Source organism: Eumetopias jubatus, unplaced genomic scaffold (assembly GCF_037043125.1).
Source record: "Eumetopias jubatus isolate StellerSeaLion01/CBP00866 unplaced genomic scaffold, mEumJub1_p1.0 scaffold_8, whole genome shotgun sequence".
NCBI classification, from domain to species: domain Eukaryota; kingdom Metazoa; phylum Chordata; class Mammalia; order Carnivora; family Otariidae; genus Eumetopias; species Eumetopias jubatus.
The window spans coordinates 94,977,334-94,994,336 of record NW_028274814.1 but is presented as its reverse complement, the minus strand read 5'-3'; the positions used below and the strand labels follow the sequence as shown (position 1 = coordinate 94,994,336).

The window sequence follows — 17,003 nt, the reverse complement described above, 5'->3', positions numbered from 1 at the left end:
TTTTACTAGTGTTTAATTTTTGCGCATATAATGATTGAAAATTGTTAACCCAATGTTCTAAATATAAAATTTTTTCTTGATAATTGGTGAGGTTCAGCTTCTATTCATGTGTTCATTGGCTAATTATATTTATTTTTCTATAAATAACTTGTCCTATTATTTGTTTCCATATTCCCATTGGTCTGAGTTTTCCCTTTTTGTAGGAGTGCTTTATAGATCTAAATGCTAACCTGTTTTGTGCTATACATATGGTAAATACTATCTCCTAATCTGTCACGTGTTTTTTGACTTTGCCTAAACATGTTGTAGGTGTTATTTACACTTATCAGTCTCGTAACTTCGCTGATGACGCCTTTTGTAGCAGACAACTTTGACAGGCTCCTCGCACTGATCAGTTTTTGTGGAGTCAAACTTATCAGTCTATTCCTTTACATATTTTGCATTTAGGTTCTGGTTTAGAATGACTTCTAGTTTCCCAAAGTCATAAACATACTCTCCTATAGTCTATTCCGATATATGTAGAGTTTTCTTCTTTGTTTGGGTCTTTAATCCCTCCAGAATATATTTTTGTGAATGGTTATTAGGTAGAGAATATAACTTTATTTTTATCCAAACAAATGATCAGCAGTCCCAATGCCATTTACTAAATTTTAATAGCTCCCCCAATGAGAGGAGATTCCAATTTTATTGTACATATCACCCTAACTTGGATGAACTAGCCATCTACAGGAATAACCCACGCTAACTAAGTAAAGGCTTACACACAGGCGGCTGAAATTAGGCAAATACCCCAGACTTATCTAAGTGAGCAGGATGTGTCCTTCAAATGAAAACTGTAACTTAGTTATCTTAGAGACTTCTGAAATTAATATATAGTAAAGGACTGCTATATTTATATACAGGAATTATGTAAAAAATTGAATTAAATAGTAAGAATTTGATCATGATTGTCTGGCATGGAAATAATTCATTAGAGAAAAACATAAAATTTTCTGGGTCTTTCCATGGCTTAAAAGAAATAGCTTTCTACATTAGTCTACTCCTTTACTTCTGATGATATGCCAATTAAAAATTTTTCTGATAGTCTATCTAGTTTCACAGGTACCTTGACATAAAAGGAGGGGATGCCCACAGAGAGGAAATGAGTATTTCAGGTATATCTACTTTTCTGAATTGAGACATTGATACTCTTACACATCAGTCCCTTAAGAGACTTTAAACAACTCAAACCAGATAATTTTCTGAATTTCTAATGCTGTGGTTTTATCTCTACTGCTGTATAGTGCCCGGTACATAGAAGGTATTCAGCCTATTTGTTGAATGGTTGGATCACCAAACCATCACTGTTGTTTTGTTAGGTTAACATTTTAAATGCTATGAATCATAGTCACTGCCCCCTGCCCGACTTGTATTACTGTGTAAATGATTTCTTTCTGCAGAGGGATACAGACCTACAGCATGAAGTAGAGCCAATCACATTCAGGCAGATCACAAATACCTCATTCATTTATTCAGTCATTCAATAAGAATTTGCTAAGAACTTATTAATCATGATGCTAAGCTCTGGGGAATACAATAATAATAATTTTTTTTAAAGACCATAGTTATCATATTTAACCAGACTCCAGTCTGGTAGAGGGGGTTCTAATTGCAAGTAGTTGGAAGTTCTAAGCAGCAGATTAAAAACGGTGGTGAAACTAAGCTGTTTGTACTCAGAAATGAGAGAAAACCAGACAGGTCCACGGACCTCCAGGGTCCTTACCCATTCAACCAAGGGTCAGGTATCAAGTACAAAGTAAAAACTCTAGGTCTTTCCAGAAGATTGGGGAATCACACAGATCAGCAGACCAAGAACTGTTAGACATTTAGGTGCTTTCCAATTTTTTTGCTATTAACAATAGGGTCATGATAAACTTCCCTGGACAAAAATCCTTATGCACATCTTTGCTTCCTTGGGATCAACTCCTCCTTCCTTGGGATCACATAGATTCTCTGGGTCAAAGAAAGGCTATGCCAATTTACAGTCTTGCAATCGATAGAAGAGAGTACTTGTTTCCCCATATCCCTTGGCTACACTAAATTTAGAAAGACGTGGATTTATAGGTCTCTATGAAAATTCAAATTGAATGTTTGCCAATTTTATATATTAAGAATTTCCATTTTCATCTCATATCTATTTTAGTGAGTTAGAACAACTTGTATGTTACATTTATTTAAAAAAGGAATTCGCTTCACATTATATTTGCAGTGACCACTGGGGCCTTGTTTGTTTGTACTAACATTCCTGACTTGCAGAAGTGCTCTGCAGTGCTTTAACGGGTGGGTGTAAGGTAGAAGTGATAGAAGGAAAAAAGGGTGGGGGAGAGGGTTAAGAAAAACCCATACTATGATAGGAAAGGAAGACAAAAAGAACAAGAGCGAGGAAAAAAAACAAAAAAAAACAACCACAGAGGAGTGAGAAGGCCCAGATTTCTAACACCACAGGCTCTATCTTTTGATTCAAACATTTAGCAACCGCAGCTTCATCTTTAAAGGAGGAAATGAAGGAGTGAGCACAATTATAGGCTGAGAAGTAATGACGGGGACCAACATGAGAAATCAGCACAGATTTTTTTTCTTTTTTAAGATTTTATTTATTTGAGAGAGAGAGAGAGAGAGCACAAGCAGGGGAGTGGCAGAGAGAGAGGGACTTGGGGCTCGATCCCAGGACCCTGAAATTATGACCCAAGCCAAAGGCAGCTGCTTAACCGTCTGAGCCACCCAGGTGCACCGCCCCTCCCTATTTTTTAGGGGAAAAAATCCTTGTGTTGCAATTTGCTAAGTCACCAGGATTTTAGGGCTCTGACCCCATTAGTCACTCTTTCCTTTTAAGCAGTTCCCTCTCTGGTTTTCTAACTGACTATTGTGTTGTTAATAAACCCAGCGGGGCCCTTCAAACCTCTGAAAAATCTGGAAATGAATTCAAATTCTAATAAGCAGCATTTCTGAATGTTAAATGTAAATCAATTGACTACCTATTTTATTTCTTTCTATCTCTTAGGATCTTTTTCTATTTAAGGGAATTTACTGAGCTAAAATTTTAATTTAAATACTTTCAAAAGGGCTTGGTTTTAAGATGACAGAAGAGGAAGTTTCTCTATAGTTTAAGATTTAGAAAGTAGTGGCTCCCTCTAACGGTCAGAAAATGCCACAATCTGTGATTTTGTTTTTCAAACTTAGAGGCAGTGTGGTTAGTATTAAAAATCTGGGTAAGGCTAGGGCGCCTGGGTGGCTCAGTTGGTTAAGCGACTGCCTTTGGCTCAGGTCATGGTCCTGGAGTCCCGGGATCGAGTCCCACATTTGGGCTCCCTTCTCAGCAGGGAGTCTGCTTCTCCCTCTGACCCTCCCCCCTCTCATGTGCTCTCTCTCTCTCATTCTCGCTCTCTCAAATAAATAAATAAAAATCTTTAAAAAAAAAATCTGGGTAAGGCTAAATGTTTCAGCCCTCATCACTTCAGCACTTTTGGAGCACCTGGGTGGTGCATCCGGTTAAGTGTCTGACTCTTGGTTTGGGCTCAGGTAGTAATTTCCGGGGTCCTGAGATGGAGCCCCGCATAGGGCTCCACGCTCAGCTGGGAGTCGGCTTGAGTTTCTCTTTCCCTCTGCTCCTTCCCTGCCTCTCTCATAAATAAATACATCTTTAAAAACGTGTCAGCACTTTAAAGTTATAAACCCAAATATACCACATAAAAAAGGAACAAAATCAATAATTTGTTTTTTTTTTATTTTTTTAAAGATTTTATTTATTTATTCATGACAGACAGAGGGAGAGAGAGAGAAGCAGAGGGAGAAGCAGGCTCCCAAGGAGCAGGGAGCCCGATGTGGGACTCGATCCCAGGACCCTGGGATCATGACCTGAACTGAAGGCAGACGCTTAACCATCTGAACCAGCCAGGCGCCCTGTTTTGTTTTTTTTAAATAAACTCTACACCCAACGTGGGGCTTGAACTCACAATCCCAGGATCAAGAGTTGCATGTTCTACTGACTGAGCCAGCCAGGCCCCAAGAATAATTTTTAAAAAATAAACTATTGTTGGGGCACCTGAGTGGCTCAGTCACTTGAGTGGCTGACTCTTGATTTCAGCTCAAGTCATGATCTCAGGGTCCTGGGATCAAGCCCCACATCAGGCTCTGTGCTCAGTGCAGAGTCTGCTTGTCCCTCTCCCTCTGCTCCTCCCCTCTGCTCTTTCTCTTTCTCTCTCAAATAAATAAAATCTTTAAAAAATAAATGCTTGTCTGTTTTTAAAAGTAAGGCTGAGGGGTGGGGGAATTGGAGAGATGTTGGTCAAAGGGTGAAAACTTGCAGTCAGAAGATGAATAAGTTTTGTGGATCAACTGCACCGCATTGTATTTATTGTTGACAATACTGTATTATATACATCAAAGTTGCTAAGAGACTAGATCTTAAATGTTCTCACCACAAAAAAAAAAGAAAATTATGCAAGGTGATGGAGGCATTAGTTAAGGCTACGGGGGTAATCATACCACAACACATAAGTGTATCAAAGCCATACGTCTGTATAGCTTACACCTGCATAATGTTATACAGAGTTGCCCCATAATTGATAAACTATATCTCCATAAAAATAAAAGATAAAAAATAAAAGCGAGTGAAAACGAAAGATAGATTAATGGATACATATTTACCAGAGTACCAATTTACTTGATTTCTGATATGTTTTTTCTAAATCAGCGGCTGCTTAAAACATGTATTTCTAAAATTTCAGTAAAAACAATATTATATAAATTGTGCAAATAAATCACTTGAAATTTAAGTACCGTTTTTTTAAAAGGTAGAGTCTTTATCATGATTAAAAATAAAGTTAAAAGGGCACCTGGGTGGCTCAGTTGGTTAAGCGACTGCCTTTAGCTCAGGTCATGATCCTGGAGTCCCTGGATCGAGTCCCACATCGGGCTCCCTGCTCAGCAGGGAGTCTACTTCTCCCTCTGACCCTCCCCCCTCTCATGTGCTCTCTCTCTCTCTCATTCTCTCTCTCTCAAATAAATAAATAAATAAAATCTTAAAAAAATAAATAAAAATAAAGTTAAAAAAAAAGTAAACTAGAATCTAGACCAGAATGTTGCCCAGCATGGGTGAAAACAGTCATTTAGCTCAACATAAAGAGAGAAATCACAATCCTTGATTGTGACCAATCAAGTCATGAGCTTCTTCAATTATCACTGCAATCCTATCTGCTAGGTACCAAATATTTTAAGCAGGAATTTGGCTGTGATCCTTAATTCATATATTTAACAAATATGTATTGGCACAATGCAAGGCATTTGAAAGATCATCTGATCAAAATAAAAAGTCCTGGGGCGCCTGGGTGGCTCAGTCCGTTAAGAGTCTGCCTTCGGCTCAGGTCATGATCCCAGGGTCCTGGCACTGAGCCCCATGTTGGGCTCCCTGCTCAGTGGGGAGCCTGCCTCTCCCTCTCCTGGTCCCTCTGCCCCTCCCCTTGCTCTTGCTCTCTCAAATAAATAAATAAAATCTTAAAAAAATAAAAAGTATTAAAAAATAAAAAGTCCTTGCGTTTTGGGAGCTTGCAGTGTGGTAAAAGAGAAAGACTACAAACAAATATCTAATTGCAAATTGGGATGAAGCTTTAGAAGGAAGAGAACTGGGTTCTTAAAAGAGAGACTAATAGGGGCATCTGGACAGAGAAGTAGATACAGACTCCCTGAGATCTGCATGAAGGGGAGTTCCACAAGCAGAGGGTGGGGACAGCTCTACAGCCAGATGGAAACTCTGACGGAGACACCAAAACTAATAATCGCTCAATTACTCATAAGGCTGCAGTACATTTGGTACAATAGGTGATATATTAACAAGAAAATTCTTGTTCCTATATGTGTCATTGCATAACCTTTTAGTATTTTGCATACGGCCATGTTCTCTGGCCTTTAGATTGAAGGCTCTGTGATGAAAGGAAATGTCTTCCATTTACTTCCATTTTTCTGGGTTAGTACAGAGTACTACATGCAGAAGACTCTTAACTCATGCTGCCAATTGAATAAAGGACTATTTCTTTGAGACTACGTTATTGGGAAAGTCCCCTTGGTTAGATTGCTTCACCAGGGATTTTGTATTCTTAGCATCTAACAGCATGTCTGTCATAGTCAGTGCTCAATACATATTTGTGGAACCATGAAGAAAAGACCAAGTGAATGAATACATTTCTCGCTACACTCACTTGTCTATTTCCATGTGTCCAATTAAACCACTCATGTAATCATTCAATCATTCAACAGATCATCACTGAACACACACAGTGTGCCAGGCATTGTGCCAGTGTTGGGGGTACAAAGATGAGCAGAAACAGACAAGACTCTACCCTTGTGAAGCTTATAGTCTGTTACGTGTTACAAAAGTCAGAGGTAGAAAATTGATCAGCATATTCTGTGTTTATTTTATTGCCAGGAGAGAGTTCCTGACACAGGTCCAGGCCTCGATTTAACCACGTAATTTCCAGAAGCTCCGAGCAGGATCCTGGGTGAACAGAAGCCAGAGTCTACTATTAGGGCTGAGATGTAGACAACAAAAGCCTGGTGGACTGGGGTTGGTCTCCCAGTAAGGAATGTGGTTCTGTTGCAGGCCAGATGACAGAGTGCCTATAACCAGGGAGTAAATCTGACTTTTTTTTTTTTTAAAGATTTTATTTATTTGACAGAGAGAGACACAGCGAGAGAGGGAACACAAGCAGGGGGAGTGGGAGAGGGAGAAGCAGGCTTCCCACAGAGGAGGGAGCCTGATGCGGGGCTAGATCCCAGGACCCTGGGACCAGACCTGAGCCGAAGGCAGACGCTTAACGACTGAGCCACCCAGGCGCCCCTAAATCTGACTTTTTGAGTTAGGTTTGCAGCTTCACCCAATGCCTGTGGATTGGAGCTGAGGGGAGTTGGGGGGGTAGGGGGGTGGGCTGAGATGAAGCAAAGCAGAGAAGATTCCATAAAGAAGATTAAAGAGATGCTGCTGGGTCAGCGCAAACATCTCAAGAATGTGACATGGGTGGTCTCACTGCCCTTGTTTGGGGTAAGGCTGTCCTTTCCTACCCAAGCTGACAGTGAGGTCCCCTTCCCTTCCCTCCTAGAGAGGGAATCTGCATAGGTTTGGCAGTAGGGCATTTGACTTTTGTGACCTCCTGACAGGACCATGCAGAAGTTAGACAAATCCCTCCAACCAACCTGGGTCGCAGAGATAGAGAACCTGTCAGAGTGGATCATTCGGCTTCACAGCTCATTGCTCTTTATATCTCGTTTAGAATAAGACAAAAGCTTCATAAAGACTCAATGCATCTGTGACTGCTCAAGTTGAGAGAGAAACTTTTCAGGGGAATTATTCAGAGAAACTCCTTTCCATTGAGCTACTGTTCTTTCCTCAAGTGACAGATGTGATGTGTCAGTGGCTCTGACAGCTTCTGGTTCTCCAGACCCCAAGTAGGAGGGATAAATTCTATACATTATATACCAAAAAGAAAAAAAAAAGAAAGAAAGAAAAGAAAGAGGAAGAAAGAAAGAAAAGCTTTTTTATGCACTAACAAGGAAGTTTTTCTCTATTGAGTGATTGTCTTCTCAAGAAGAGGCTCTAAAGATTAGAGGTTCTGTGGCCAAACCTCCTGGTGTTCTAGCTCTGTCACCACTTTCCTAGTCTCAGCATGCCTCGGTTTCCTCATCTGTAAAATGGGGATAACAAGATTGTTAGAAGGATTAAACAAGTTAGTACATATACTATTATAATTTTTAATGATAAGAATATGGAATCCCCCTTGAAGGAACCACAGGGGTCATAAAAAATACTGCCATTATCCAGAACAGACTAATCTCTTTCTTGTCTTGCCTTTTTTTTTTTTAAGATTTATTTACTTATTTTAGAGAGAGAAAGAGAGAGAGTGGAAGCACAGGGAGGGAGAGAGAAACTTCAGCTGATTCCCTGCTGAGCTCAGAGCCCAACATGGGGCTTGATCTCAAGACTCTGAGATCATGACCTGAAGTGAAACCAAGAGTCGGATGCTTAACTGCACCACCCAAGGGCCCCTCTTCCTTAAATGCCAAGCTATTTCCTGCCTTGGGGCTTTGGCCCTTGCTATATCACCTCTCCAGAAACCTCTTCCCCAGTCTTCGGCATGGCAGACCCCCTTCCACCCTTGAGTTCTTGGGTCAGAGATCATCTCTTCAGAGAGGCCTCTTCCAAAGCAGCCCCTCCTCCATCCTTAGCTACTGTCTGTCCCGTTCCCTGTATTTATTCTCTTCACGGAATTGATCACGCTCTGAAATTACCTTGTTTACTTCTCCCCTTGTTGGGCGTCTTCCGTCACTGGAACGCAAGCTCCACAGGGGCAGCGGCCATGACATCCCGAAAGCCTAGGGCAGCGAGTCACCAAGCTTCGAGCGAACCTCTTGCAAGGGTCTTGTGAGGGTAAAACTCTTCATAATAATACTAAGACTTGATTGGCTTTGCACTGACATGTGTGGACCAACTGACGGTGCGAAGACAAGGGTGGGCCAAACTCGTGGCACCGGCTGTACCGGCCGTCACCGCATTATTCTTCACCACCATGCCCTCGCATGAAACAACAAAAGCCAGTTTCACTTAAGAGTCGCTTAACAAAGTCCTTGAAGAACAGTCACAATGATTCATATTATGTAGTCTGGACCCTTGAATACAGGACTTTTCAGGAGCCTGGGTGATACAAAGTACACAGAGCACTGGGGCTGGGCCCTGACGTATGCACGCGGGGACCTCAAGGAAGAGCTCTCCCCTCGTCGAGGTGTGAACTGCAGTTTTCATGGGACGCCATTGTTTCTTGAAAGAACGGTGACGAACTATAGGCAGGAGCACAGAAGGAAAGATGCGGTTTTGAGAGCTGACCACTTAGGGCTGATTGCGTCTAATAGGTGACCAGCACTATTTTACCCACTGGCAACAGACACGTTTTCTGCTCTCTGGAAGCTTCTAAGAGAATAAAGAGTTGAGGTCAGGATGGAGATTTGCTTCATATTTGAAGCAAGGGGCTAGGAGGAGAAAAAAGAGGTCAAAAGGAAACCGTTTAGGAAACGCATTAATTAAAGTAACATCTCTGCGAACCACTATTGTTGATTATTAGCAAAGCAGAGTGGTTAACGGCTCTAAGCCAAAATGGAGAAACGATTCTCTATAACTGGAACCATAATCGTTTTTTTTTTTTTCAGCAAAAGGCGATTCGACTTATACTGATACTTTAAGGATCTTGCTTTTTTCCTTTTATAGAGAATCCTTGCTCGTCCAGAGAATTTTCACCATGAGAACATTCAGAGTTAATTGGCAAGCGACAGTATCATAGATACCCCTGATTACAAATACTCTGTCAGGTTTACAATGAGAATGATGGTTCACTTTTCACCCTTGTGCCATATACATCGTTCATTCCCAAAGTCACTTAAGTTTATATATTGCAGTCACAAATCTTACACTTTTAAAATAATGCTCTTAATAAACTCCTCTTGAATTTCTCTTCCCCCAAAGATTTTCGCCACAACCACAGTTTAAACAAGGCTTCCCGGCTTTCTCCCCGCTGTGTCCTGACTGTGCATTCTATTCCGTGTTGGCCCAGAGTCTGGGTCTGTTCCCTCTGAACCAGTGCTTGAAGACGTAAATGCTGGAGAAGACAAGCCTCCTTTTCAGAGGCTGAGGGCAGCATACTGCATTCCTTCAATCTTAGGTCTGATGGAAAAAGTTCTCCAACCCAAAAATAAGCAAAGCTGTCAGAAGAGCATATAGAAACTTGGAAATTTTTAACAAGAAGTGTGACTTTAGAAATTGCACATTGAGAAGGTTTTAAAACACAATTTAGAACTAATGTAAAGAAAAAGAGTAACTCATCTAGGATAACCCAGATGTCCTGCCTTAGGAATAATATTAGAAATGACAGAAATTTGGGGCGCCTGACTGGCTCAGCCAGAAGAAAACATGTGACTCTTGATCTCAGGGTCTTGAGTTTGAGCCCCACACTGAGTGTAGAGATTACTTAAAAAATAAACTTAAAAGATAGAAGCTGGGGCCAAAGAAGTGGCCCAAAACGTCTCCCTTGCTCACGCCCTTTATGCTTAGTGGCAACCCATATTTATTTATTAATCACATTTATTTTTTTATTCTTTTAACTTTCCTGAGAAGTTCCGCCAACAGCTTCATCAATTCCCTGCCCCTGAGCCGTTCTCCTTCTCATGTGGTGCTTGCTTACATCCTTTCTGGATCCAGGCACGCGTCTTGGACAAAGACTGTGGTCCTACACCTTCTCGTCCTACCTGTACTGCCATCCAGAGCCTCCGTGAAGCCACAAGGTCACCGGGTCCAATAACTGCACCTTGAAATCTACATCTGTCAGCGGATAGGTTCCGATCCTTCACGTGCCACCTGTTTCTGGCGCATCCAGAATGGAAGGAAGGAAGACAGAATGAAAGGAAGGAAGACAGAATGAAAGACGGGGAGACAAGGAGGGCAATGCCGGGGCACGAGACGCTCTCGCAGTTTTTAGTAGGTAATTCAGCCCTGAATTTTACCAACAGCTCTCTTATTCCTCCCACTCTCCCTCTGCCTTCCCTTCTCTAAGGCGACAGTGAGGTTCTGGGGGATTCTTCAAGGGAATTAGTAAGAGCTGCTATAAGGAGATGCATTTATTAAGTGCCTGGCTCTATTCGTGGCAGTCAGTAAAACAGATCCCTATCTCTGTGAAGCTTACATCCTGGTGGCAGGGGGCGAGAGTAAACAATGTATGAGCACATGAAAATGGTACAATATAAAGATACACGTTCTATGGAATAAAGAAAAAGTGGGGCAGGGGCAGGAGATTTCAGAGTGCCGGGGAGAAGGTGAGGTACGCTGCAGTAATAAGATCGGGATAAGCCTCACTGAAAATGTGAGGTTTTGAGGGCAGTCTAGAATGGAGAGAGAGCCAGCCACACGGACAATGGGAAAGAGCTTTCCCCGAAGAGCCTGAGCAAACCCCCCGAGGTGGGAGTGTGGGTGGAGTGTGCAGCGACAGCATGAAGTCCTGGTGGCAGAGGCAGAGGAGCTGGGGGAGGGTGAGAAAAGAGCTCCTGTACTGCACGGCCTGAGGCTGCTGGGAGGATTTGACTCGCAGTACGGCGGGGTGCCATTATGCGACTTCAAGCAGAGGCATGACAGGCAGGCCAATCTAGCTGCTGCACGGTGAACTGTGGACGTTTCAGGTCAAAGTGGGGAGATCCTTGAGGAGACCATCACAGTAGCAGTGGAGATGGGGCGGAAGAGGTTGGATTCTGGCTGTTTGGACGGCAGAGCCAACCAGGCTGCCAGGGTGGGTAAGAAGGTGAGAAAGAGAGAAATGTCAATAACAACTTCAAGATTTTTCATCTGAGCAAATGCTAAGATAGTGTTGTGGACAAAGGTGTTTGGGGTCGGGGAAGAGCAGTTCAGTTTGAGAGATCTCTTAGACCTCCTAGTGGAGATGTTGAGTAGGCCATCAGATAAATGACTTAGAGATGAGAGGCCCCAACCTTATTGCCCCACGGTCTTCTTGTCCCTCCACTAAACTCCCCGGCTCTAGGGGGCCGGAGAGATCTGGGAATTCAAAGGCCCTAACATAAGACCCATTTTAAGCCACGTAACCAAGAGGCCAGTCTGAGTGAACCACAAAGCTCCTCATAATCAAATCACTTTGTGGCCAAAACTCTGGCACTTTCTCCCCAGATGGGGAGAAGCAATCCTCCAACTGTTTGGAAACCAGTTTTTTACTTTCAATCCATTGCAGACTGATACTTTTATAAAATACAAAGTCAAATGGCTGGCTGTCATGGTAATATCAAAGTGCTAATAAAGTTTTGCAACACTTACTCTCAATTTCTGTACTTTGTTTGAACAGGTAAGAAACTGTTCATGGACTGACACTGGTCCATACCTTAAGTGGCACTAGTCCAGAGAACTGTTATCAGGTGCGTAATCCCATAGTTCGTAAACCCTGCAACGGCCATTCTTTGAGCGAACATTTCTAGCAGGTTCCAGATGAGCATCTTGACTTCCTTTGATTTCTCTGACCCCTTAGAGTAGGGGAAATTTAGACAGCTCTACTTGAATCTTCCACCAGGAAAGAGGGTGAGGCCAAGTTTGGGTTAGAATGGAGACAAACATGATGACATTTGAGTACCCATGATGACAGGCCCTGTCATATTTCCGTGGGGCCACACAGTGCAGTGTTGGGGGAGGAGAGGACAAAAGTTGTAGCCCATAGTCTCCTCGGCAAAATTCCTGAGTTTCAGAACAGCATTGAGCTTTTCAGAGGTAAGAGAGATTCACAGGCTTGACATCCCTGTGAGGAATGCTATTTGAGTACAGGCACTGGATATCCTCATATTCTTTATTTCAGAAAAATGGTCCTGTGTTTGGCTGAAGAGTTTTCCATGACAATCACTTCATTTCTTCCCAGCACGCAGGCTCTCGCTAATATCCACAGTCCTATGTGTGTGGGCAGTGGGAAGCCCTCTAGTGAAACTGCATCCTCCTGTGATTTTATGGAGGTCTTGGAGCATTACTAGAAAGTTTTTCCTTGGTCCTCTTATAGAGTATCTGTAGAACCTTCCAAGACGGATGCATAACCTTTAAGTCATTGGTGAGAGTGCTTTCTTGATCTACCAACTCAACTTGAAGAATTGGGGGAAATACTGGGAATGAGGTAGTTACTGAGTAAGTATAAGGCTGGGGCTGGGGCAAGGGGAGTACTGGGTAATGAGGGATGATCAAAATGGAGGAGCAAAAAGAAGACAGTGGAGGGCCAGGCAGACCACGTCCCACCTAACTGGAAAGTTTGTTCCTGTTAGAACTGGTTCACTCACCCCAAGGCACCAACAGCTTCAGGTATGGACTCCATCTATGTGTCCCCATGTCCACCAAACAATTTCTCCCCTCCCATCCACCTGGCCCCTGGGGTTTGGTGCTCTATGGACTGCAAAGATGGCCGGAGTCAGGCTAGCAACTACTCTAGTTTTGTCTTTAACCAACTACATTCACCTGTTTCTTCCTGGGTTTTAAAGTCTAACAGAGCAAGTCCTCCATACCTGCCCTTTTTCACCCTCAAATTCTCATTGTTATACCTTCAGCAGCAAGTAGCAACTAAAAGTGGCTTAAACTAATAAGGGTTTACTTTTCATCTAGAGCAAGAAGCCTGGAAATAGGTACCTAATGGCCTTGTTTTAGCAGCTCAGCACTTTCAGATCAGGTTCTCCTCACCTCTCCTCTACCAATTAGTACAAGTCTAGACATCCACAGCTACATTCAAGGCAGGAAAAGGCAGTGCTTGCCACATCCGCCCCTTTTAGCAGGAAAGCAAAACATTCCCCAGAAATCCTCAGCGATCTCCAATCACATTTCACTGGCAAGATCGTACACGACTATCCCTAACTATGTGGCATCATGGTGAAAAGAAAATTTAGCATTTCTAGCCTCTGGAGTAGAAGCAAAGAATGGGAATGGGTGTTTGGTTAGGAAACCAACCGTGTTTCCACAGTCTTTTTTTTTTTCCCCTGTATAACTTTTTGTTAAATTGTATAAAACATTCTAATTCTGGCAAATATGGTCAGCGAGCCACTCCATGACTCTCTAAGAACTCTAGTCCAAAGAGGTTAGTCTTTCTTCTACACTCCAGGCAGAGAAGGACCTGGAGAGTCTGATCGTTCCCATAGTAAATCCCAGTTTTGGAGACCCCAAATCTCAACGGACTAATCGATTCTGAGCCTCCTATCTCCTGGAAAGACCTCTCCCCATCACTCTCCTGTACCAAACCGCCACCACTAATTTTAAATTGAGAGAAGGAGAATTGAGAACACAGGAGACTGACTTTGGGGAGTGTAAGAACAAACAGGAAATGGAAATTGAAAACATTTGTTTGATACACATCATTTGACTGTAAAAGAAAATAATTTTGGGGCACCTGGGTGGCTCAGTCATTTAAATGTCTGACTCTTGATTTCGTCTCAGATCATGATCTCAGGGTCATGAGATCGAGCCCCAAATTCAGGCTCCATGCTGGGAATGGAACCTGCTTAAGATTCTCTTTCTCCCTCTCCCTCTGTTCCTCCCCAACCCCTGCTCTCTGTCTCTCAGAAAAAAAGAAAGTAACAAAACAAAAAAGAATTTTTATGGGTAATAAAAATTCAACATTTAGAAATGCATATGAACCTAAAGCTGCTCTAAAAAATAAAGTCCTTAAAAAAAAAAAAAAAAAAAAAGAGGGCATAATCCTGGCTGGTTAAATAAATAAGCAGGCTTGTTCTTGTGGAGTACATAGTATTTATGAGAATTTTTAATTAAATAGAAAAAATGTGAATTTCCATGGTTTGGGTGATGTGCTGTTTTCCAAATTAAAAACTGCATATACAAAAAAATCCCTCAAACAGCCATAAATAATTTGCTGAGTTGGCAATAATTTACCTCCTAAGGACTTCATATGAAGTGTGAAGCAATTTTGATAAATCAAAGGAAATGATATGTCCTCTAACATAACAAATATGAAAATAAATTACATTTAATGTTTTGCATATACTTTTTTTTTTAAAGATTTTATTTATTTGACAGAGAGAGAGAGAGAGGGAGCACAAGTAGGGAGAGGGGCAGGCAGAGGGAGAGGGAGAAGCAGGCTTCCTGTTGAGCAGGGAGCCCGACGCGGGGCTCGATCCCAGGACCCTGGGATCATGACCTGAGCTGAAGGCAGACGCTTAACCGACTGAGCCACCAGGCGCACCTTGCATATACTCTCTAAAAACAATCCACCAGTAAAAAAAATGCACATGAACAAGAAGAGTTCTTACAAGGGTCAAACAAAACCTTTCTCGTTTAATCAAATCTGTTCTCAACATAAGCAAATGAGAAGTTGAAATTTCAATCTGAAAAAGCAGAACCAGGGGATTTTGGAGATGAAGAGTCCCTTGGAAATCATCTGGATCTAAGCCGTCATTTTGTAGATGAAGAAACGGAGAACCAAGAGTCAAGCAAGATAGCCCACAGTCAAAGGCTGTCTATGTAATGGCGGAGTCTGGACCCGAAGCCACGATCCTGATGTCCAGGCTCACCTGTTCCACTGTGCCACGCTAGCTCCAGACTGAGACTGGTCTTTTTCTTGGCAGGGTTATCTTGCAGTAATAGAAACCAGGAATGCATAACTGATCATCCCTTAGTGGGCTTGCGAACTTTTTTTTTTCCAAAGCATGCTGGCAGTTGGTAAAAGTAACTGTTGATCTTATTAATAGCAACCCATATTTCAAAAATACCTTCAGGAGCGAAAAAGGAAACTCCTTTTCAGGACAACAGATCATCCCTGCTACAAAAAGAAGTGTGTGCACTACTTGCAGGGGTACACAGGGTATTTGGCGCTTTACAATTTTACTTATAATAAATTACCATTATGGTCAGTCGTAGACTCACACACAAAAAGCCCCCTGCTCATGTCAACCAGCACTCAATATTGCATGCTGCAATAGCAACGGAATTGTCGCTACTCGAGGATTCCCTATCTCCTCACACGCGGACTTGGCCCTCTCTCATCTGTATTTTCTACCATCACTCCGCAGAAACAGCCTTACTAAGGTCAACAGTGAATTGCCAGAAAACGCAATGGTTATTTTTCTGTACACATCTACCTTAACCTCTCAGCAGTGCTGTCACCTCTGTCCACCCTCCCTCCCATTATCTTACCCTCGGCTTCCTCCTACCTTTTTTTCTTCCTTCTCAGAACTATATTCCTCCACCGGTGTATGCCGGTATGTATTCCTCAAGGCTCGGCTGCAAATGGTGGTCTTGTTTTATACGGGCCTCCTAGGCAAGTCCATCCTGATCTGTGTTTTCATCCATATCGGTCACACCCCGTAAACTCCCCACGTACTATCTCCACTCCAACTAAAACATTTCCTGACTTCTAGACCTGTGTATCTGATTATTTGATTAACATTTTTTAACTGGATGTCTCAAAGATGCCTCAAAATCAAGATGGCTATGTATTAACTCATCATCTTCCTCCTTCCCATGCCGCATCTCATCTTGTGTTTCTTATCTCACAGAATGGCACCATTCTCTCTCAGCGACACCAACCAGACCCAGGAACCAGTGTGATTCCTGACTTCACCTCCTCCCGTGCCCTCCATTTCCAATCCACCTCCAGCCGGGTTGATGCCATCTACTAAATTCTCCTGGATTTGTCCACGTCTGTCATCTCGCCACTGCCACCGGCCCCCCAAGCTATCACATCTTGGTACAATGTCTCCCAGATGGTCTCCTAGCATCCCTCTGGTTCTCCTTCATTAGTTCCAACACAAAGGGGTTGGCTGCGACAACACTCAGAACACTCCCTCTTGCTCATACTCGATTCCTAACATGCCTGCAAGGTGTTCTATGGTCCGAGGACAGCCTTCCTTTCCTCTCATGCCGCACCATACCTCCCCTCCCTGAAATGTAGCCTCTCTATTCCATCCTGTTAGCAGTTCCACTCATCATAATTCCTCCAACGAACGGGCCTTTGCATGTGCTATTCCTTTTCACCAAAATGCGACCCCCTCCCTTTACTTATCTAACTTCCATAATTCCATCAGAGCTCAGCTCAGTCATCTTTTCTTCATGGACACCTTCACCGACAGCCAATTCTGGGCCAGATTCTCGTTATATGCTCTAGAGAATTATGTTTGTAGCATTTATCTGAAATTGTCATCATAAACTCACTTTGTTTTTATTTAATTAATGTCTATCTTTTCTACTAGATAGAGGTTTAAGATCATAGGGCATACAGGGCTGTTTTGGCACAGTGCCTCGTAGAATGTCTGGCACATATGATCAGTAAACTTCTGCCGAGTGAATGAAATTATCATTATATTCCTGAGCTTAGCAAGTATAACCCAGTTCAAGTTTGGAAATAGAAATGCAAAACAGAATATATCTAATAAAACTGGTCTCCATTCTTTTAATCAACTTT

The 17,003-nt window shown here is 42.5% G+C and overlaps 2 long non-coding RNA genes across 3 annotated transcripts in view; one reads left to right on the top strand and one right to left on the bottom strand.

The window, feature by feature from the left end:
- The window catches only part of LOC114214913 (uncharacterized), a 25,735-nt gene extending 8,732 nt beyond the window's left edge, over window positions 1-17,003 (top strand). For both annotated transcript variants that reach the window (XR_003610508.2, XR_003610509.2), the window contains exons 2-3: window positions 10,274-10,553; window positions 16,099-17,003. This is a non-coding gene — a long non-coding RNA (uncharacterized LOC114214913). The remainder of the gene's footprint in view (window positions 1-10,273; window positions 10,554-16,098) is intronic.
- Window positions 5,019-14,235, bottom strand: LOC148163787 (uncharacterized). The gene is made up of 3 exons (XR_015768724.1): window positions 11,952-14,235; window positions 8,317-10,435; window positions 5,019-7,712 (listed from the first exon to the last, which is right to left on the bottom strand). It is a non-coding gene; the product is annotated as an uncharacterized LOC148163787 (long non-coding RNA).